This window comes from Pan paniscus, chromosome 23 (assembly GCF_029289425.2).
Source record: "Pan paniscus chromosome 23, NHGRI_mPanPan1-v2.0_pri, whole genome shotgun sequence".
Classification (NCBI taxonomy): Eukaryota; Metazoa; Chordata; class Mammalia; order Primates; family Hominidae; genus Pan; species Pan paniscus.
In genome coordinates, this window is record NC_085927.1 from 43,072,594 (window position 1) to 43,094,255 (window position 21,662).

Below are 21,662 nucleotides of genomic sequence, written 5' to 3' on the forward strand. Positions count from 1 at the left end.
CTGGGCTTAATAACTAGCTGATGGGTTGATAGGTGCAGCAAATCACCATGGCACACGTTTACCTATGTAGCAAGCCTGCATATCCTGCACATGTACCCCGGAAATTAAAATAAAAGTTTAAAAATTGCTTGCTTTTAATTGATATTTTCTATTTGGTGAGTCATAACCTCAAAACACTACACATTCTATTATTCCATTTATGTAACCTAAGAAAATGATCAAATTTAGTGATGGAAAACAGATCAAAGATCGAAAGGAATTAGGGATGGAGAGGTGAGATTACAAAGGGGTAGCATGAGGGAGTTTCTTTGGGATTGAAAATCAGGTTTTTATCTTAATTGTAGTTGTGGTTACATGCATGTATACTCTGATGCATTTTCATAGAACACTCAAAAAAAGAAACAAAAGCAAAATACAAAAGGATATGAAAACTGGTGAAATTGCAATAAGGTTTTATACCTTATTATTATACCAAGGTCAATCCCACGGTTTTGATCACTGTATTAGAGTAATGTAAAGCACGTTGTGCACATGTACCCTAAAACTTAAAGTATAATAAAAAATATATATATACGCACGTATTAAAAAAATAAAAGTCATCGGTGTTAGTCCGTTCTCACACTGCTATGAAGAAATGCCCGAGACTGGGTAATTTATAAAGGAAAGAGGTTTAATTGACTCACAGATCTTCATGGCTGGGGAGGCCTCAAGAAACTTACAATCATGGTGGAAGGCAAAGGAGAAGCAGGCACCTTCTTGACAGGGCAGCAGGATGGATTGAGTGCAGGCAGAGGAAGTGCCAGACACTTAAAACCGTCAGATCTCATGAGACTCGCTATCACGAGAACAGCATGGGGCAAACGGCCCCCGTGATCCAATTACCTCCACCTGGTCCAACCTTTGACACGTGGGGATTAAGGGAATTACAATTCAAGATAAGATTTTGGGTGGGGACACACACAGCCGAACCGTATCATCATCGTGGGAAGTTAAGTTAAAAGCATATGTGAGCTCTATTATTTTTGCAACTTCTATTTCATTCTAAAACTATTTTAGGGCCAGGAACAGTGGCTCACGCCTGTAATCCCAGCACTTTGGGAGGCCAAGGCGGGCGGATCACAAGGTCAGGAGATCGAGACCATCCTGGCTAACACGGTGAAACCCCGTCTCTACTAAAAATACAAAAAATTAGCCGGGCGCCGTGGCGGGCGACTGTAGTCCCAGCTACTCGGGAGGCTGAGGCAGGAAAATGGCGTGAACCCGGGAGGCGGAGCTTGCAGTGAGCCGAGATCGCGCCAATGCACTCCAGCCTGGGCGACAGAGCAAGACTCCGTCTCAAAAAAAAAAAAAAAAAAAAAAAAGCAACTATCGAAAAACTTCATCTGTAAGTCATGATGCTTCAGGAAAGTGAAAGAGAACTTCCTATGAGATTTGCAAGTGGGTGTACTGTTTAAGGACTAGAATAATTAAATACATCTCTTATATCAGAACTGCTTTCCCTTCTTTTAACCTGCTATTATAGCCCAAGGTAAGGATCCGTGTAAAACCTACAAAGTTTCTACTTTTGTCCCCATCCCTCTCTGTCCCTGAGTCTGTTCTCTCTCTCTCTCTCAGTGTGCCACTGTGATTCTGTGTTTGACTCTTTTTCCTTTTTTAATGGCCCTTTTCTGCCTTCCTTTATCCCTATTCCCAGATGTTCTCTCATGTCTCATTGCCTATTCTCTCCCTAGCCTCCTGTATTAGTCTGTTCTCACGCTGCTAATAGAGACATACCCGAGACTGAGTCATTTATAAAGGAAAGGGGTTTAATGGACTCACAGTTCCACATGGCTGGGGAGGCCTCACAATCATGGTCGAAGGCAAAGGAGAAGCAAAGACACCTCTTAAATGGTGGCAGGCAAGAGAGCATGTGCAAGGGAACTGTCCTTCATAAAACCATCAGATCTGTGAGACGTATTCACTATCACGAGAAAAGTATGGGAAAGACCCACCCCCAAGATTCAATTACCTCCCACTGGGTTCCTCCCATGACACATGGGAATTATGGGAGCTACAATTCAAGATGAGATTTGGGTGGGGACACAGCCAAACCGTATCACCTCTGTATTAGTCCATTTTCATGCTGCTGATAAAGACATACCTGAGACTAGGCAATTTACAAAAGAAAGAGGCTTAATTGGACTCACGGTTCCATATAACTGGGGAGGCTTCACAATCATGGCAGAAGGCAAGGAGGAGAAAGTCACATCTTACATGGATGTGCAGAAAAACTCCCGTTTTTTAAACCATCAGATCTCATAAGACTCAGTCACTATCACGAGAACAGCCCAGGAAAGACCCACCCCTACGATTCAATCACCTTCCACCAGGTTCCTCCCATGACACATGCGAATTGTTGGAGTTACAACTAAAGATGAGATTTGGGTGGAGACACAGCCAAACCATATCAACCTTCATAACTATTTATTTGTGTATTTACTTATTTATTTATTTATTTTTTTTTTTGAGACAGGGTCTCACTCTGTCACCCAGGCTGGATTGCAGTGGCACAATCACAGCTTATTGCAGCCTTGACCTTTCTGGCGCAAGGGATCCTCCCCCCTCAGCCTCCCAAGTGGCTGGGGCTACAGGCGTGCACCACCATGCCTCGCTAATTTTTGTGTTTTTTGTAGAGACGGGGTTTCACCATGTTGCCAGGCTGGTCTGGAACTCCTGGGCTCAAGAAATTCTCCCACCTAGGCTTCCCAAAGTGATGGAATTACAGGCATGAGCCACTGCTTCTGGCCTCCATAACTATTTAAATATAATGTTGAATTAAAAGTCATTATTAGTATTTTTGTACTTAAAAATTTAATTTGGAAGCTCAAGTTTTTATGAAGCAAAGGAGTTTTTACTTTTGATTTATCAGCCTAATAACTCCTCATGTATGATAGAACACACAACACTTAAATTAAAATTTATTACAGGGAGTCTGGTTGTCTAAGATTTTTTCTGGCCTTTCAGCAACCACAGATTCTTTGGTCCTTCCTTGATGTGTCCACCCTCCTCAAGTAGCAAATCATTTGCTTCTTTTATTCCTCCTTGATTTTCACCACATCACTTCCAGACTGCCCTGGGAAAACGAAATTCTTCATCTATTATCGTGCACGTAACATACACTTTTAAGATGATAATTTATTCTTTCCCGTCTTACACTTTCTTTTTTAGGCTCTGGTTATTGTGTCCTGGGACATTTAGGGCAAGGTAGGAAGCAGAACCTCCTTTAAAGATATTTCCCCTATTGGTTTTTATTTCTAAAAGACTAAGGCCATTGAAGAAATTAGGCCTCCTTTATTTCTTCCTGGAGAGAGATGAAACAGTTTTTCCTTTGAGGAAGATGTTGAAGAAGGGATTGTTCATATAGTAAAAAAATATTTCAGGAGATTATGGAGAAAATTTACTTCCTGTAGGAAGAAGAAACAATTACCTGTGCCAGGGCACTTATTTTTATTTTTTTAATACTTTAAGTTCTGGGGTATATGTGCAGAACGTGCAGTTTTGTTGCATAGGTATACACGTGCCATGGTAGTTTGCTGCACCCATCAACCCGTCATCTACATTAGGTATTTCTCCTAATGTTATCCCTCCCCTAGCCCCCTGCCCCTGACAGGCCCCAGTGTGTGATGTTCCCCTCCCTGTGTCCATGTGTTCTCATTGTTCAACTCCCACTTATGAGTGAGAACATGCAGTTTTTGGTTTTCTGATCTTGTGACAGTTTCCTGAGAATGATGGTTTCCAGCTTTATCCATGTCCCTGCAAGGGACATAAACTCATCCTTTTTTATGACTGCATAGTATTCCATGGTGTATATGTGCCACATTTTCTTAATCCAGTCTATCACTGATGGGCATTTGGGTTGGTTCCAACTCTTTGCTGTTGTGAATAGTACCGCAATAAACATATGTGTGCATGTGTCTTTATCGTAGAATGATTTATAATCCTTTGGGTATATACCCAGTAATGGGATTGCTGGGTCAAATGGTATTTCTAGTTCTAGATCCTTGAGGAATCACCACACTGTCTTTCACAGTGGTTGAACTAATTTACACTCCCACCAACAGTGTAAAAGCGTTCCTATTTTTCCACAACCTCTCCAGCATCTGTTGTTTCTGAGCCAGGGCACTTACAAAGAGAATGTGTGCTGGGTTAAAGATGACTTCTCACTTTAAGCCTTCAATATATTATTTTTCATAGTGATCATAAAGCATTTAATAATTCAATAAGCATATTTAAGAAAAAACCATGTTCAGGGAGATTAAATAAATACAAAAATTTGCAGTACAATGAAAATCAAAGACAATCACTCCTTCAACTAAGTCAGTCCTACACTAGGATGAGTGCTGTGATGAAGGAACCAAAGGAACTAGAGAGGTTCAGGAAAGTTAACTTCCCCGTAAACCAGCAAACCAAATTTGAAACTTGATGCATTTATTTCTAAAGTCAATGAATGATCTTGTGCCAGTACAGGCTGTAAGTCTACCCATGTCATAGTATGCACTCACAAAGAACTCCCTTTTTTTTTTTTTTTTTTTTTTTTTTGAGACGGAGTCTCGCTCTGTCGCCCAGGCTGGAGTGCAGTGGCGCGATCTCTGCTCACTGCAAGCTCCGCCTCCCGGGTTCACGCCATTCTCCTGCCTCAGCCTCCTGAGTAGCTGGGACTACAGGCGCCCGCCACCACGCCTGGCTAATTTTTGTATTTTTAGTAGAGACGGGGTTTCACCGTGTTAGCCAGGATGGTCTCGATCTCCTGACCTCGTGATCCGTCCGCCTCGGCCTCCCAAAGTGCTGGGATTACAGGCGTGAGCCACAGCGCCCGGCCAAGAACTCCTTTTTATTTCCACATTCTATGTTTTAGGATAGTGGTCATACCTGTCTTAATAACGGCAGTCATTGAGCATGTAGAAGTTGCTGGACCTCCAGCACACCCCAGGCCCCCAGAAGAAGTGGGGCCTCCTGGTGCACCAGGTAAGAAGTCTATTTCTTTTGCTTTAAAATGCCCCTCTCCTTTTCTCCTTTTGTTTGGGAATGTCATCCTTCTCCTAGGCTCAGAATCTTGGAAAACTGATCATTGTAGAGTGATCATCAGCCCGAGTCATAGATCCAGTGGAAAAAAATGAAACTTTCTGGACGCAGATTTCTTTTATATGTGAAGAGTCAGATTCATAGGTGGAGGCAGATTTATGGTAGGGGCTGTGAAGCAGTTGCCATTTGTGATCAAAGAGTGCTGGGGCTGGGTCATCTGCCTGGTTTAGAGCCAGGAAAGAAAGGCAGCAAAAACTTTAGCAGGAAAACAGCCCCAGGAGAAGAGCAGGGTTGAACCATATTAACTGGGCAAATAACAGATTATCCTTGGGTTGGCTCTCAGTGAGCACATGGGTATGGCAGAAGGATTCATCTTAGACACTACCCACTGTAGAACAGGCCTGCAGAAGTCATTTCCTTTCCAGATTGGCTCAGGAGTGGATGGGACTTGATGCCCCTCTGCCTGTAGCTGAGTAAGGCTGGGTTGGATGAGAGTTTCAGGGAAGTCCACACATTGTGCAAAGTTTCCCTTGCTTCTAATAGAGGAGTCACTGGATATCCAGGTGTTGTCCTGCCTTGGGTTCAAGAGGCTATCAGTTTGGTGACTTCCAGTCTCATTTATCTCCAAGATAAAAGACCGAGATCCTTGGATTCAAAATCTCCAGGAAAAACAATATCATTAAATACATTTTAGATTAATTGAAGTTAGGGGAAAATAAACAACATTCCATAAATTTGCTGCTACATTTTTCTAAACCTTCATCATGAGCACAAAGCCTAATCTAAAAGTGAGAAGCCGACCGGACACAGTGGCTCATGCCTGTAATCCCAGCACTTTGGGAGACGGAGGTGGGTGGATCACTTGAGTTCAGGAGTTTGAGACCAGCCTGGCCAACATGGCAAAACCCTGTCTCTACTAAAAATACAAAAATTAGCCGGGCACGGTGGCACATGCCTGTAGTCCCAGCTACTTGGGAGGCTGAGGCAGAAGAATTGCATGAACCGGGAGGCAGAGGTTGCAGTGAGCTGAAATTGCACTACCGCACTCCAGCCTGGGCAACAGAGCAAGACTCCATCTCAAAAAATAAAAATAAAATAAAATAAAATAAAAGTGAGAAGCCAATAGAAATAAAATAATAGTTTATATTCATTTAGAACTATTGTTTCCCTGACACTGTGGTAAGTACTTTTATTGGATTGTCTCTTTCCTATCTTCTTGAAGTTTCATAATAGTCCTACGAGAATATATGATTGTTTCCTCCTCCTCTGTTGTGTGGTCAAAGAAACACAGGCTCAGAGAATTTAAGTAATTGGACTAGGTGCTGGACAATAGGACAATAGGACAATAGGACAATAGGACACAATGTGGCTTGCTCTCTTTATAAACCAAAAGTTCATATTCTTAAAAATGATGCTATGCCAACTGTATTAGTCTGTTTTCATGCTGCTGATAAAGACATACCCAAGACTGGGTAATTTATAAAGAAAAAGAGATTTAGCCGACTCACGGTTCCACATGGCTGGGGAGGCCTCACAATTATGGTAGAAGGCGAAAGGCGCATCTTACATGGCAGCAGACAAGAGAGAATGAGAACCAAGTGAAAGGGGTTTCCTCTTATAAAACCATCAGATCTTGTGAGACTTATTCACTACCATGAGAACAGTATGGGAGAAACCACCCCCATGATTATTAATTCCCACTAGGTCCCTCCCACAACATGTGGGAATTATGGGAGCTACAATTCAAGATGAGATTTGGGTGGGGCCACAGCCAAACCATATCACCAACAAAGCAATATTTTTTTTACAATTAACCTAAAACAGATTGATAGTGTTGAATTGACACCCTAATCATTGCTTGGGATGTTAAGGGCAAAACAGGAAACACCTGAGCAAGCATGGGGGATTTAATATAAATTTTGGGAACTTGGGAAGGCAATACAAAGCCTTAAGATGCAATTAGTTTCATGATCATTTAGGTCCAGAAATAGCCATGGTTGAAGTCAAGGATAATGAAGCTTGGGACATGTGATCCAGGGAAAGCTAAGTATATAGATCAAGGCAGGGTGGGAAATAAAGGAGTGGGTATTACCTTCCAAGGTGGGTTGTTTTGAGGGCTCTGTTAGGGGAGGAGAAAACTGAAGCTGATATTAGAACCACAAATATTAAGGTCAAAAAAAAAAAATAAACCGGAGATCTATATGTCTCAAAGAGAGCTTGTGAAGTTCCATAGCCGTGAAATGAAGGACTAAATGTTCCCACTGAGTTGTCAGCTTCTCGTTGGTTGTTTCTCAATTTTTCTGGAATGTCCTGGTGCCCCAGGTTTACCACAATATACAGGAGAAATAAGTGAAATGACAAAATGTCCCTGTCCTGATATAGAAAGGTCAGCCTTTACCGTGAAGCTCAGTGGAAAACTTCCTCTTCCTTCCAAGCCCATCATCTTCACAGGCGTCCTGTACAATGCCCAGAGGGATTTAAAGGAGGCCATGGGAGTCTTTGCTTGCAGGGTGCCTGGGAATTACTACTTCAGCTTTGATGTTGAGCTGCATCATTGCAAGGTGAATATTTGGCTAATGAGGAAGCAAATTTTGGCTAATGAGGAAGAAATTTCTAAGCAGCAAAGCATTCAGACCTTTAACAGACTTGGGTGCTGTTAAAGGCGTTCGGTTTCATAAGGGAGGCAGAGCATAAGAGTTCAGAAAATTTGCACCCTGATAATGTGATAAAAAAGAAAAACCCATTTTCTGAGGGGAAATTCAAGCTGGCTGCAGAAATTTGCATATGTAATGAGGAGCTGAATGTTAATCCTCAAGACAATGGGGAAAATATCTCCTGGACATGTCAGAGGTCTTCACAGCAGTCCATCAAATCACTGGCCTGGAGGCCTAGGAGAAAATGGTTTTGTGGGACAGGCCCAGGGTCCCTGTGCTGTGTGCAGCCTAGGGACTTGGTGCCCTGTGTCCCAGTTAATTCAGCTGTGGCTTCAGAGGGTGCAAGCCCCAAGCCTTGGCAGCTTCCACGTGGTGTTGAGCCTGTGGGTGCAAAGAAGTCAAGAATTGAGGTTTGGGAACCTCCAATCAGATTTCAGAAGATATATGGAAACCCCTGGATGCCCAGGCAGAAGTTTGCTGTAGGGGCGGGGTCCTCATGGAGAACCTCTGCAAGGGTAGTGCTAAAGGGAAATGTGCGGTGGGAGCCCCCACACAGAGTCCCCAGTGGGGCTCCATCTAGTAGAGCTGTGAGAAGAAGTCCACCATCCTCCAGACTCCAGAAGGGTAGATCCACTGACAGCTTGCAGCATGTGCCTGAAAAATCCACAGACACTCAGTGCCAGCCTGTGAAAGCAGCAGTGATGGAGTCTGTACCCTACAAAACCGTAGTGGCAGAGCTGACCAAGACTGTGGGAATCTACCTCTTGCATTATCATGACCTGGACGTGAGACATGGAGTCAAAAGAGATCATTTTGGAGCTTTAAGATTTGACTGCCCCACTGGATTTCGGACTTATATGGCACCCGTACCCCTTTGTTTTGGCCAATTTTTTCCATTTGGAACTGCCGTATTTACCCAATGCCTGTACCTCCATTGTATGTAGGAAGTAACTAACTTGCTTTTGATTTTACAGGCTGATAGGCATAAGGGACTTGCCTTGTCTCGGATGAGACTTTGGACTGAGGCCTTTTTTTTTTTTTTTGAGACGGAGTCTCACTCTGTCATCCAGGCTGGAGGGCAGTGGGGCAATCTCGGCTCACTGCAACCTCCACCTGCTAGGTTCAAGTGATCCTCCTGCCTCAGCCTCCCAAGTAGCTGAGATTACAGGCATGTGCCACCACGCCTGGCTATTATTTGTGTTTTTAGTAGAGACAGGGTTTCACCATGTTGGCCAGGCTGGTCTCAAACTCCTGACCTCAGGTGATCTGCCCACCTCGGCCTCCCAAACTGCTGGGATTGCAGGCATGAGCCACCACACCTGGCCAGGACTGTGGAGTTTTGAGTTAATGCTGAAATGAGTTGAGACTTTGGGGGATGGTTTGGAAGGCATGAATTGGTTTTGAAATGTGAGGACATGAAGTTTGGGAGGGGCCAGGGGTGGAATGATATGATTTGGCTGTGTCCCCACCCAAATCTCATCTTGAATTCCCATGTGTCATGGGAGGGACACAATGGGAGGTAATTGAATCATGAAGGCAGGTCTTTCCCATGCTGTTCTCGTGATAGTGAATAAGTCTCACAAGATCTGATGGTTTCAAAAAATGGGAGAGTCCCTGCACAAGTTCTCTCTTTGCCTGATGCCATCCATGTAAGACATGACATGCTCCTCCTTGCCTTCCACCGTGATTGTGAGGCTTCCCCAGCCACGTGGAACTGTAAGTCCAATTAAACCCTTTTCCTTTATAAATTACCCAGTCTTGGGTATGTCTTTATCAGCAGTGTGAAAACAGACTAATACAGGTGGTATCTCATTGTGCTTTTAATTTGCATTTCCCTGATAATCAGTGATGTTGAGCATTTTTCCATGTGCTTGTTGGCCATTTGTATATGAATTTTCTATTCATGTCCTTTGCCCACTTTTTGATGGGAGCATTTGTTTTTTTCTTGCTGATTTGTCTACTCCCTACTCTTTTTCCTCTCCTTCTGTTGCTTCCTTTACACATTTGTCAGTTCAGTAAATGGGGTCCTTCATTTCTCTCAGACTGTTTATTTTCCCTCATTCTTTTTTTCCTTCTTAGGATCACAAAACTTTTCATTTTCCTTTAAGTTTGCTGATTCTTTCTTCTGACAATTCAAATTTACTCTTATACCCCTCTAGTAAATTTTCTATTTCAGTTCTTTGCTGTACTTTTTAACTCCAAAACTTTCATTTTCTTTTTTATTTTATAATTTATATCTCTTTATGTGCTATTCTTTATCTGGTAAACTAGCTAGCCTATGGTTTAGCTTGCTATTCTCATGGAAATACCAGCCTCTTCTTAATTGCTTACCACCAAAATCTACATTGCCTTTAAGGGAACCCTTAGGCTTGACTTTCCCCATGCTCTTTTCCAAAGCAAGTTAGCTCCTTTGGGGAAAGAAATGACCTTTGTTTGTGGTCATTGCCTTTCTCTCCCCACTTGCAAATAATCTTTGGGCCATTTCTTCAGAGCTAGTGGGTGCAGAGGTGGTCTGATTCTTTTGGAGTGACACTCTTGCTTTATGATCAGGAAACTGGGCTGGAGGGCTGCCTCTGGTCTCCTTGGCTTGCTTCTCCAGTAATGGAACCTCTGCCCTATGAATGAGTTGGGTGGGAGAGGTTAGAGCCCCATTATTCTCAGCCTGCTGTGTCTGGGATAGAGCTTCCTATGAGTAAGGGCTTGGTGGAAGAACTCTGGGCTGCCCTCTCCTGGAATTCAGCCTCTGGAACATGGATCTGGGAGGGGGTTGGGGGTGGTGGGAAATGCTGGCAGCCTCCCCCTTCTGGGAAGATGCTGTGGTCCTCAACTGGGAGCTGGGGGAAGAAAGACCAGTCTAAGTGGCCCTACCCACCCAGAGCAGAGCTCCATCATACAGAACAGTGGGTGCAGTGGGGAAAAAAGGGGATGAATTGTAGCTCAAGTGCTACAGTCTCTTGTTCTTACTGAGATTTAGTAGGTGTGATGGTTAATATTAAGTGTCAACTTGATTGAAGGATACAAAGTATTGTTCCTGTGTGTATCTGTGAGGGTGTTGCCAAAGGAGATAAACATTTGAGTCAGTGGACTGGGAGAGGCAGACCTACCCTCAATCTGGTGTCCTCTAATCAGCTGCCAGCGTGGCTAGAATACAGCAGGAAGAAGTTGAAGGGATTTGAATTGCTGAGTCTTCTGGCTTTCATCTCTCTCCCATGCTGGATGCTTCCTGCCCTCGAACATCAGACTCCAAGTTCTTCAGCTTTTGGACTCTTGGACTTACACCAGTGGTTTGCCAGGGGCTCTCAGGCCTTCAGCCACAGACTGAAGGCTGTACTATTGGCTTCCCTACTTTTGAGGTTTTGGGACTCAGACTGGCTTCCATGCTCCTCAGCTTGCAGACGGCCTATTGTGGGACTGCACCTTGTGATTGTATGAGTCAATATTCCTTAATAAACTCCCTTTCATATATACATCTACCCTATTAGTCCTGTCCCTCTAGAGATACAGAAGATTTTCTTGAAAAAAATATTTCTTTACTTACTACATGCCCTTAGGACAATTTAAAGATACTTTACATTAAAAAGAAAAGATTTTTAACAATTATGGTTGCTGGTGAAGGAGTCATTAAAGCTCTTCATGCCGCCATCCTGGAGATCGTCTTTGCCCACAAATATTAACAAGTAGAACATAATATCTACTGAAATCTATGGAAAAAATTATTTACACTCTGAAAGGGGTCAAGTTATTCTCAGAATCTCTCTCTCTCTCTCTCTCTCTCTCTCACACACACACACACACACACCACTTTGAAATTCACATAATCTATCTTCCTTATATGACAAAAAAGAATAGCTCTAAAAACTGGCCTTGAAGATGCATATGAAGGGTTTGACAAACTTCAATGTTCCTTGTAGAACTTGTAGAAGTTACATGTCACTGAGAAGTGTTAGTGTTTGAAGAAAAATATGGAAAATATGAAGACGAAGTATATGACCTACATTTTATCTGCTGCATTCATGAAGCACTCAAAATTTATGGCAAAATAATTTTTTTGTTTTTAAATATTTCTTGCCTTTTTATGGTTACAGTTATATATGTATAAAATACATATAATTTATATCTATATTATACTTATATGTATGGATATAATTTTCTCATCTAAAGGACAATTTTTAGAGTAAAAGGGACAGTAGTTATAATGCTCCCAATACAATATGAAATGGTATTGGCATGATGTACATAAAATGAGGTTGTTCCAAGCCATTTAAGACAAGCGCCCACTCTACATACAATATGAAGTGAATTGTGAAGGCACCAGGTATGCTTTTGGTATATGTAAGATTAGTTTCTTGAACATATTTCTAATAGCTGTTTCAAGTTTTGTCTGCTAAATCTAATACCTGGGCCTCTTTAAAGACTATTTCTACTGACTACTTTTATTCCCTGCAAAAGGGTCACACTTTCCTGTTTCTTTACATATTCTACATTTTTTATATTTGAATATCATTACTAGTAGATTGTAACAATTTTGGATTCAGATGTCACCAATTTATTCCATACTCTGCTGCCATTGATGTCTCTTACAGCTCAAAATTACTGCTTACTTAACAACAAAACAAAACAAAACAAGACTTTTTTTTATACCCTAAGCCTGGCTTTCTGGGATTGTCACAGGGTCAGGATAGGTTAGTGGTCAGCCAATGATTGATCAGAGCTTGTGCTTAAACAAAGATCAGGCAATGTTCAGCTCTGTCTGCCTTTACTTTCTGTGTTTGCAGCCTTTCTAGTTAGCCAGGGACAATTGGCTTTGTGCTGCTCCTTCTGGTCTTTTCCTGAGCTTGAAAGAAGCCTGTGCATGTGAACAACCTTCCAGACCACAATGGATAAATATGATCTTATCAAAACCTTTGTTGGCTCTCGCATTCCCCCAAACCCCTTGTTAAATTTCTCGTGGGTCTATTGCTTGCTCCAGCTAGTATGAAGAGCTCAGACTAGCTGTGACATTGGCCTTCCCTGATCATTTGCTCCTTAAAACACTGTTGTTTTTGGCAGTGCCCTTGGGCATATTTCCCTCTTACTGCTGAAAATAAAGTCAGTAACCTCTGCTGCCAGTCCTCTCTGCCTGCCACACACTGATAGAACTTCTACACTCCAGAGCTGGGAGTTAAATAAGAGTAACCCCAAAGGAAGAAACCACAGGCTGTCCTTCCTGAGATTCAGTGGACAGTTTTGAATAAATACTCAGTTTTTGGTATGCATTGGTCATTTTCCAAAGTTTTTAATGTTTGTTTTTGGCTATTTTGCCCAGTTTTATTGTTGACTTTTGAGAGGATTGCCAAGCTCATCACTCAACGATTTTCAAAGGCTCACCCTCAATTAATTCAATTTTGATTAACTTGGGTTTACCTTGGCAAGCACAGAGCCTGGCTGGCACATGTGAGGATGTCAGTAGAAGGATTATTATAGCAAAGCAGAAAGTTATCAGAACATATGGAGAGCAAGGGAGAGAGAGAGAGACATTCGAGGAAAATGTTTGGGCTCTAAATTAGGAGGAAAATCTGTAGTGTCCTACATTTAACCCTGATTTGAACAACTAAGCCACTTCCTCTACCTGGCATCATTTTTTCAGCCTATGAAATTATGGATTTAGATGACAGGAAATGAGACATATTCCTTCTCTCATGTCTCTGGAATAGTCAGAGATGGGTTCACAAGGTGATACTGATGAAATGACCAAGAGAAAGGGAAGAGCCAAAACAAAGTTGATTGGCATAAGAGGCCCAGGCTTGACTATGAAAATTGGAGGTGGCTGGCTATCAAAGGTTGGTGAACATAAGTGTTTCAGTTTGAATGTCAATGGGTCAACTTTCCTTAATATATTTGAGATTTAGCTCTTCTGGTTAAAAAAATAACCCCAACTTCAGCCTCATGAGACCAAAAAATCAAATATTGAAAGAAATCAATGTATTAAACCATCCATCACAATGTTTCAAAAATCAAGCAGATATATCAGTAATAGGACAGGTAAGAAGATGGTCACCGAAAGAGCTTCAATGCCCAGAGAGAGGAAAAGCTCTTTCCATGAGCGTTGCAGGTAAGTTTTCTTATTAGTATCTATCATAATAAAATTAACCCATTGCATGAGTACAGAGCACTTTCTAAAGCACTTTCTTTTCCCTGCATGTGATTTTTTTTTTCATTAGAACAACTCTGGAAGACAATTACCCATAATTCTGGGCAAAAAGAAAGACACCTACTCAACCTTGCCAATTGGATATTGCAAATAGAAGAGATTAGAAAGAGTAGAAGCCAAATCTAGCAACCAAGACTCTTGCCTTCCATATAGAATTAATATCAAATCATTCAAATTAAATCAGGATCATTAGTACATAAACAAGAGTATGAATAACAAAATCCATTATACTGACTTTCAATTAAATCTTAAAATTTAAAATGAAGATGCTCATAGTCATAGTAAACCAATAACATACTACTTTGCTCTATATGTTAAAATTTTCTTAATGTCTTAACTCTTCTTGGTATCTGTTTCTGTTTCTGCCTTTCTTTATCTTGATTTAATTCCCAGATGTATTTTGTTTGACTGTCCGTATGTTTACTCTTTATTTTCTTTGATTCTGTTTTCTATTTACTATCTCTCTTGTCCTATGTCTGTTTCAATATACTGTTTATTATCTTTCAACTTTTCTTTTATAACTTCACTTCGATCTTAAAAGAGTATCACTTGAGTTGAAATTAGGGCCTGATTTCATGCCCAAAAAAATGATTGATGGCTTGTTTCAATTTGAAGGCATGTTCTAAAAGTTATGGTTACTGACTAATACCACTTAGAACACTCTACTTTCAAGGTGTAATTGATCATGTTGAAGTTAATTGTGTTTCCCAAGACAAAATTTTATAGTTTTTAATCATAAGATTAATAATTATATAGTTGTTGCATAGAATCAATTCTATAGTTGTTGCATATATTGATAACTACAGAATTATTGATTCTATAGTTGTTGCATATATTGAGTTATATGTATATATACATACATATATAGTTGTTGCATATATGTTGAGGTTGATTATTGGAGGCAAATAACAGATTCAGTGCTGTCAAGAATCTAATAGTGCTGCAAAGGGTTTAATATAAGAAGTGCACTCATAGAAGTGAGAATGATGCAACCATACTGTTATTGGCTTGACATCTCAGAGTGAAATGAAAGCCACTTAACTAAATAAAAATGCCAAAGGTGGTAGAAAAGAGTAGCTGGCTAATTCAGTGTTTGGTATTAATTCATTCACCACCCAAGAAGTATTCATCATACATCTTTTATGTTCCAAGCATGTAGAGATAGAGCAGTAGCAATAAGACATAGAATAGGAAATGGGCAAAGCAAATGCTCAATCATCATAAGGACATGATTACTCAAACTGATTATTTAAATATAATTGCTAAACAGATGGCAGGAGGCTGCAAGTCCCCAAGAAACAACCTCTACAGTTGGCATGTGTTTGAGAAAGCAGAATAGTTTTCAAGCAGAATGTATTCAAGCAGAATGGCTTTCTTGGATTTTGTTGTGCCCAATAAAATAAAACTTTTCCAAGTCTGGAGTAGAAAGGAGAGGCTTCTTGGAAGTAGCAATGCTTAATTTGGGCCCTGACGGGGGAGGAGAAAGTAGTTGAGATGGGAGGAAGGGCAGGAAGGAGGGAGATGTCCATGTACTATGAAATACAAAAACATATGATTCTATTTTATGTTTCTTTTGAAATCTAGGAGCCCAAGGTACACCAGCATGAAGAGGATCACCTGAGTTACCTGGAGATATTGAGATATGCCCACCCCTACCACCATGTGCCTGCTGTGTAAAGCTCAATGGGCCACTACCAGGACCATCCCAGTCCACTGTCTTCCAGGAAGCTCTGTACAACCATCAGAATCATTCTGACCTGGCCACTGGAGTGTGTTCTTCATTCTCCTGCACCACCCTCGTGTATACCACTTTGGTTCTGACATTGCACTGTTTCAGAATGCTGTCAAGGTGGGTCTCATGAGGAATGGTATCCAGGTCAGGGACAAACAAGGAGAGGCCAAGGACAGCCATGAGCAAGTTTCAGGAAGTTCCATCACACAGCTGAGAAATGGGATATGATGTGGCCACAGTCTAAGCTGGACAAAGCGGAGTCTGAAAAAGGAACTTATCTAACTGTATTCTATGGGTATTTGCTCAGTGGAAATTCAGAAGGCTGGAACTAACGGCATGGGCCTTTTCCTCAAGTACCTCTGCACTTAAGAAAGGATGCTTTCTACTGCTCTCAGCCCAAGTATTCCCTCTAGTATCATTCAATGGTGAATAGCTCACCAAATTGGCAATGGCTAAGTTTGAACAAAATGAATATATTAGCAATGACTGAAACCAATAAAGACCAACAACTCATCAATTTGTTGACAGTTTCTTATTTGTCATTCTCAAAATTCAACATCCTGGGTGGCAAAAGTATGGGGAAAATCAAACAAAAACCTCACAATAAAACAGGGAGAGAGAGGAAGCTACCCAGCCAGTTTACTATTGAATACACCATGAAAACTCCCATTCAACTCCTTTATTAAGCACTTTTTCCCACGTCTCTAAGGGACAAAAATCTTGCTCAAATTCCTAAACCTGTTTTGAGAATTAAGTATATGGATATAAAAGTAAATATCCTTGGGACAAATACAAGTTGCTTAAAGGACCTAATGAAAATGCTTCCCACCAGAGGATTTCCTTAAAGCACAATTGCATGGGTGGTGGCACCTGGAGACAGAAGGTCAAAGATAGAAGTGAGAGAATTTCTAAGGCTTCATAGATTTTAGACTCTTAATTTACTTCAGACTGTTAGCTACTTACCCAATACCCATTCTCCCTTTCTTCTACCTAATTTCTATTCTAGCTAATTTGTTCAAGTTGGCTCAAGGAGCCCAGTTAAGATACCTAATATGATTAGTCTCTATTACATTCAGGGTGGCCATAAAAAGCACCATCCTTTCCAATGACGTGTAAGTTAGTAGTGCTTTCAGGGTTCATATTTAAAAGGGGAAAGACTCAGTTGGCTTATGTCTTCAGGCTTTGGCCTCTACCCTTTACTCTCTCCATTTCTTCCTTTGCAGAATGTGGTTCTGGTGGCTGCAACAATCATCTTGCAGGCAGCAAACCAAAGCCACATATTCCATGGTGGAGCAGAAGAGAAGTGCCCCCAATCCTTGCAGACTTCCCTGAGCCTCTTGTCAACTTTATACTACTTAGGACTAGACTTTGGGGAAAAAAAGTCTTAGCAGGTTTTTTTTTAATTGAACTGTAAATTAAATACTTTAAAATGCAAAAATCTAAAGAGTGCATGGAATTTTTACTTACACATACAAGCATGGACCCACCATCCAAGTCAATGTATAAAACATTTCTATCACCCCAGAAATGTCCCCTGTGTCCTTCCAGTCTACAGCCGTGTCTGTAATGTTCAACCCATTAGTCTGACCTTCAGCATTATCAGTTATCTTTGCCTATTCTTGAGCTTCATATCAATAATATCATGAAATATAAAATCTTTTGTGTCCAGTATTTTTTCACTCTTCATAATGTCAGTGAAATTCACCCACACTGTTGTGTGTGACAGTAGTGTAGTATTTCATTGTATGGAGATGTATACCATTTAATTGTATGACTATACCACCATTTGTTTGTCCACCCTTCTGTTGATGGACATTTGAATGGCTTCCAGGGATGGGCTATTATAAATAAAGCAGTTATATACATTATTGATTATGCCTTTTGTAACACAAACTCTCATTTCTTTGAGGTACATACATCTGAGTGAAATTTGAGGATCTTTGAGTAGACGTATGTTTAAAAATTAGTAAAATAGACACAGATTTTTCAAAGTAATAGAACCAATTTATACCACCAACAAGAATATATGAGTGATCTAGTTGGGCCTCATCCTCACAAAGACTTTATATTATTGAGTTTTAAATTTTAACCATTTTGGTGAGTTTACAGAGTATAATTAGGTTTTGGTTTATTTTCTCCAGATAAGCAATAATGTTAAAATGTTTTAAACATTGTATTTGAAATAATTTTGGACTCACATAAGAGCTGCAAAACAATTTAGAGATTTTCCATGTAACCTCACCTAGGTCTCGCGATTATAGCTTTTTACATATATGTGATCCAATTATCAAAACCAGAAAACTGATATTGAAAGAATACTAATTCAACTTAGTATTGACTGTCTATATAAACAGACCTTATTTGGTTTTCGGCAGTTTTTGCATACGCTTTTTTTGGGTAAATAGTTCTATGAAATTCCTTCACATTCATAAATTCATATAACTTCCACTACAATTAGGATAATTTAATTACTGTTTAATTACCCCAGAGAAACATCATCATCCTACCCTATAAAGTAACAAAGCAAATCTATTCCATCAACCACTGATCTGTTCCCCATCTGCTATGGTTTAAATGTCCCTACCAAAATTCATGTTGAAATTTACTTGCCATTGTAACAGTATTAAGAAGTAATCCTTTAAGAGGTAAATGAGGGCTCTGTCCTCATGCATAAATTAATTCTGTTATCATGGGAGTGGGTTAGTTACCATGGAAGTGGGCTCCTCTTCAAGGGATGAGTTTGGGCCTGTTTCCTCTTTCTGACACCCACATGCCATGTGATGTCTTCTGCTGTGGAATGACCCTCTACAGATGTCAATGCCATGTTCTTGGACTTTCCAGACTTCAGAGCCTGGAGCCAAATAAACTTCTGTTCTCTATAAATTACCCAGTCTGTGTAACCTGTTATAGCAACAGAAAATAGACTAAGATGCCATCACTATAGTTTTTAACTTTGAGACTGTATTATAAATGGAATACTACAATATGTGATCTATTACTATTGGATTTTTCACACAACACCATGAACTTGAGATCCATCCAAGTTGTGTTCATCAATATTTTTTCTTTTTTGTTGCTCAATAGTAGGCCATTGCATGAATATGCCACAGTTTGTTTATCCATTCCCTCACTGAAGACCATTTGCGTTGTTTCAAGTTTGGGGCTATAACAAATAAAACTCCTATGAATATTCATGCACAAGTTTTGTTTGAACATAAATTTTTCTTTTGCTAGGATTCCCAGGAGCAAGATGGTTGAGTCATATAAAATGTATATATACAGTATAAAATTCATATAAAAATTTTGCCAAGCTTTTTTTCAAAATTGGCTGTATTATTTTACTTCCCATCAGCAATATTTGAGAGTTCCAGTTGCTCTCCATCCTTGATATCAGTTATGTTAGTTTATTATTTTAGCTATTCTGGTAGGTGTGTAATATCTCATTGTGGCTTTAGTTTGCATTTCCCTACTGGCTAAAAATATTAAATTTTTTTGTGTTAATTTACTATTTATGTATCCTCTTTGGTGCAATGTCTGTCCAGGTTTTGCCCATTTTCTAATGAGATTGTTTGGTATCTTACTAAATTTGGAGAGTGATTTAAAAAATATATTTACAATGTAAGTGCTTTTTCAGATATTTGATTCAGAAATATTTTTTCCTGGTTTATGGCTTCATTTTTGTTTTCTTTTTTTCTTTTTTTTTTTTTGAGACAGAGTCTCGCTCTGTTGCCCAGGCTGGAGTGCAGTGGCGCGATCTCGGCTCACTGCAACCTCCGCCTCCTGGTTCACTCCATTCTCCTGCCTCAGCCTCCCGAGTAGCTGGGACTACAGGTGCCCGCCACCATGCCTGGCTAATTTTTTTTTTATATTTTTTAGTAGAGACGGGGTTTCACTGTGTTAGCCAGGATGGTCTCGATCTCCTGACCTCGTGATCCGCCCACCTTGGCCTCTTAAAGTGCTGGGATTACAGGCGTGAGCCACCGCACCTGGCCTGTTTTCTTAACAGTGTCTTTCATGGAGTAAAAGTTTTAGATTTAATAAGGCCCACCATATTGGTCTTTTTTCTTTCATGAATCATGCTTTGGTGTTTTGTGCAAGAACTCTTGCCTAAACCTAGGTCATAAAGGTTTTCTCCTAAATATTTTTCTGAAAGTTTTGTAGTTTTACATTTAGATCTGTGTTTGTTTCCTATTGCTGCCATAACAAATTGCCACAAACTTAGCTGATGAAAACTATCAATTTATTTTTTCAGTTCTGTAGGTCAAAAGTCCTGATGAGTTTAATTAGTTACTTTACTCTTTCATAAAGCTGAAATCAAGGTGTCAGCTGGCTGGGCTCTTATTGGGAGTTTCCAGAAGATTGCACTTCTGGAGTAATTCACGTTTTTGGCAAAATTCAGCTCCTTATGCTTGTTGGACTGAGGTCTCTATTTCTTGGCTTGCTGACAGTCAGAGGCCAATCTTAGCTTCCAGAGGCTTCTTTCCAGTCTTTGCATTTCAGAGCCAGCAATGCATCATTGAATCTTTCTTATGCTTAGGATCTGTCTGAATTTCTATTCTGCTCTGGCTTCCTTCTACGTAATTATTTTTTATCACTTGTCTGTCACCTAAGTTGGAAAAAGTTCTCTGCTTTAAGGTCTCATGTTAAAACTAACCCAAAAGTCCCATAGACAGGTTTTTAAAAATAAAAGTAGAAATGGACCCTTCTGGTCTTAAAGCTTAAAACTTACATTTGTTTTATCTGAGTTTCTTCCTCAGGAAAGAACCCCCAAGCCTCTCAAAAAGTATCAAAGAACTGAAACTCACCAGATCACCACATCCAGACAATGAGACACCAGGCCCCTTGTTCATCGTGATTGCTTCCTTATCACCCCTTAGTTCCTGTTTTCCCACACATAGTTATATTTCTTCCCTGCTAAATAAACCCCTCATTTTAGTCAGTAGGAGAGATGAATTTGAGACTGATCTCCCATCTCCTCAGCTGCAAGCCCCTGATTAAAGGCTTCTTCCCTGGCAATCCTCATTGTCTCAGTGGTTGGCTCTCTGTGGGCAAGCAGCAGGACCTATACTGAATCCCTGGCATTTCAGTAACAATGTGATTAGATTGGGCCCATCCTGAAAATTCAGGATAATCTCCCCAGTATAAGGTCCATACATTTAATCCCTTCTACAAAGTTAAAATTACGTATTCCCAAATTCCAGAAATTAAGACATGGTCATCATTAGGAGGCCATTCTGTTTACCTCAAGATCTATCATTCATTTTTAGTTTCTGTATAAATTGTGAGACTTAGGTTAAGGTTCAATTTTTGCCTATGGAGATTCAATTATTCCAACATCATTTTTGTAAAAGACCATTATTTCTCTACTAAATTGTGTTTGCTTGTTGGCAAAAATAAATTTGCTTTTGTACTTGTATGGGCTTATGTGTGGACCCTCTGTTCTATTTTATTGATGTGTGAGCATATCTCTTTGTCATACCATCCTGTCTTGATTACTATAGCTATCTAGTAAGTTTATAAATCCTGTAGTGTGATTCATCAGCTTTATTTTTTTTAGTCAAAATTGTTTTCCCTAGTCTAGTTCTTTTTCTTTTCAATGTAAATTTCCGAATCAGCTTATCTGTATCTCAGAAAAAATCTGCTAGGGGTTTTGAGAGGCAGTGCATTAAACCTGTAGATATTTCAGGACAATTGATATCTTTACTATGCTTAGTCTTCCCAAACATTAGGCACAGTATGCTTCTCCATTTATTTTGGTCCTCTTTGATTTCTTTGAAGAGGAGCATTATGTAGTTTTTAGCATACATTTCCTCTATAGGTTTCATTAGACGTTTATGTAAGAATTCAATTTTTAGAGCTATAATTTATAGTATTGTTTTTTAAATTTATATTTCCAATTGTTCACTGATAGTATATAAAAATATGATTCATTTGTGTGTGTGTGTTGACCTTGTATCCTGTGACCTTGCCTAACTCACTGAGTACTAAGAGTTTCCTTTGTAAATCCCTTGAAATTTTAATATAG

General features: G+C 40.1%; 1 protein-coding gene across 1 annotated transcript in view; it reads right to left on the bottom strand.

The window, feature by feature from the left end:
- The window catches only part of LARGE1 (LARGE xylosyl- and glucuronyltransferase 1), an 852,160-nt gene that overhangs the window by 62,854 nt on the left and 767,644 nt on the right, over positions 1–21,662 (bottom strand). The gene's annotated exons all lie outside the window — the stretch shown is intronic.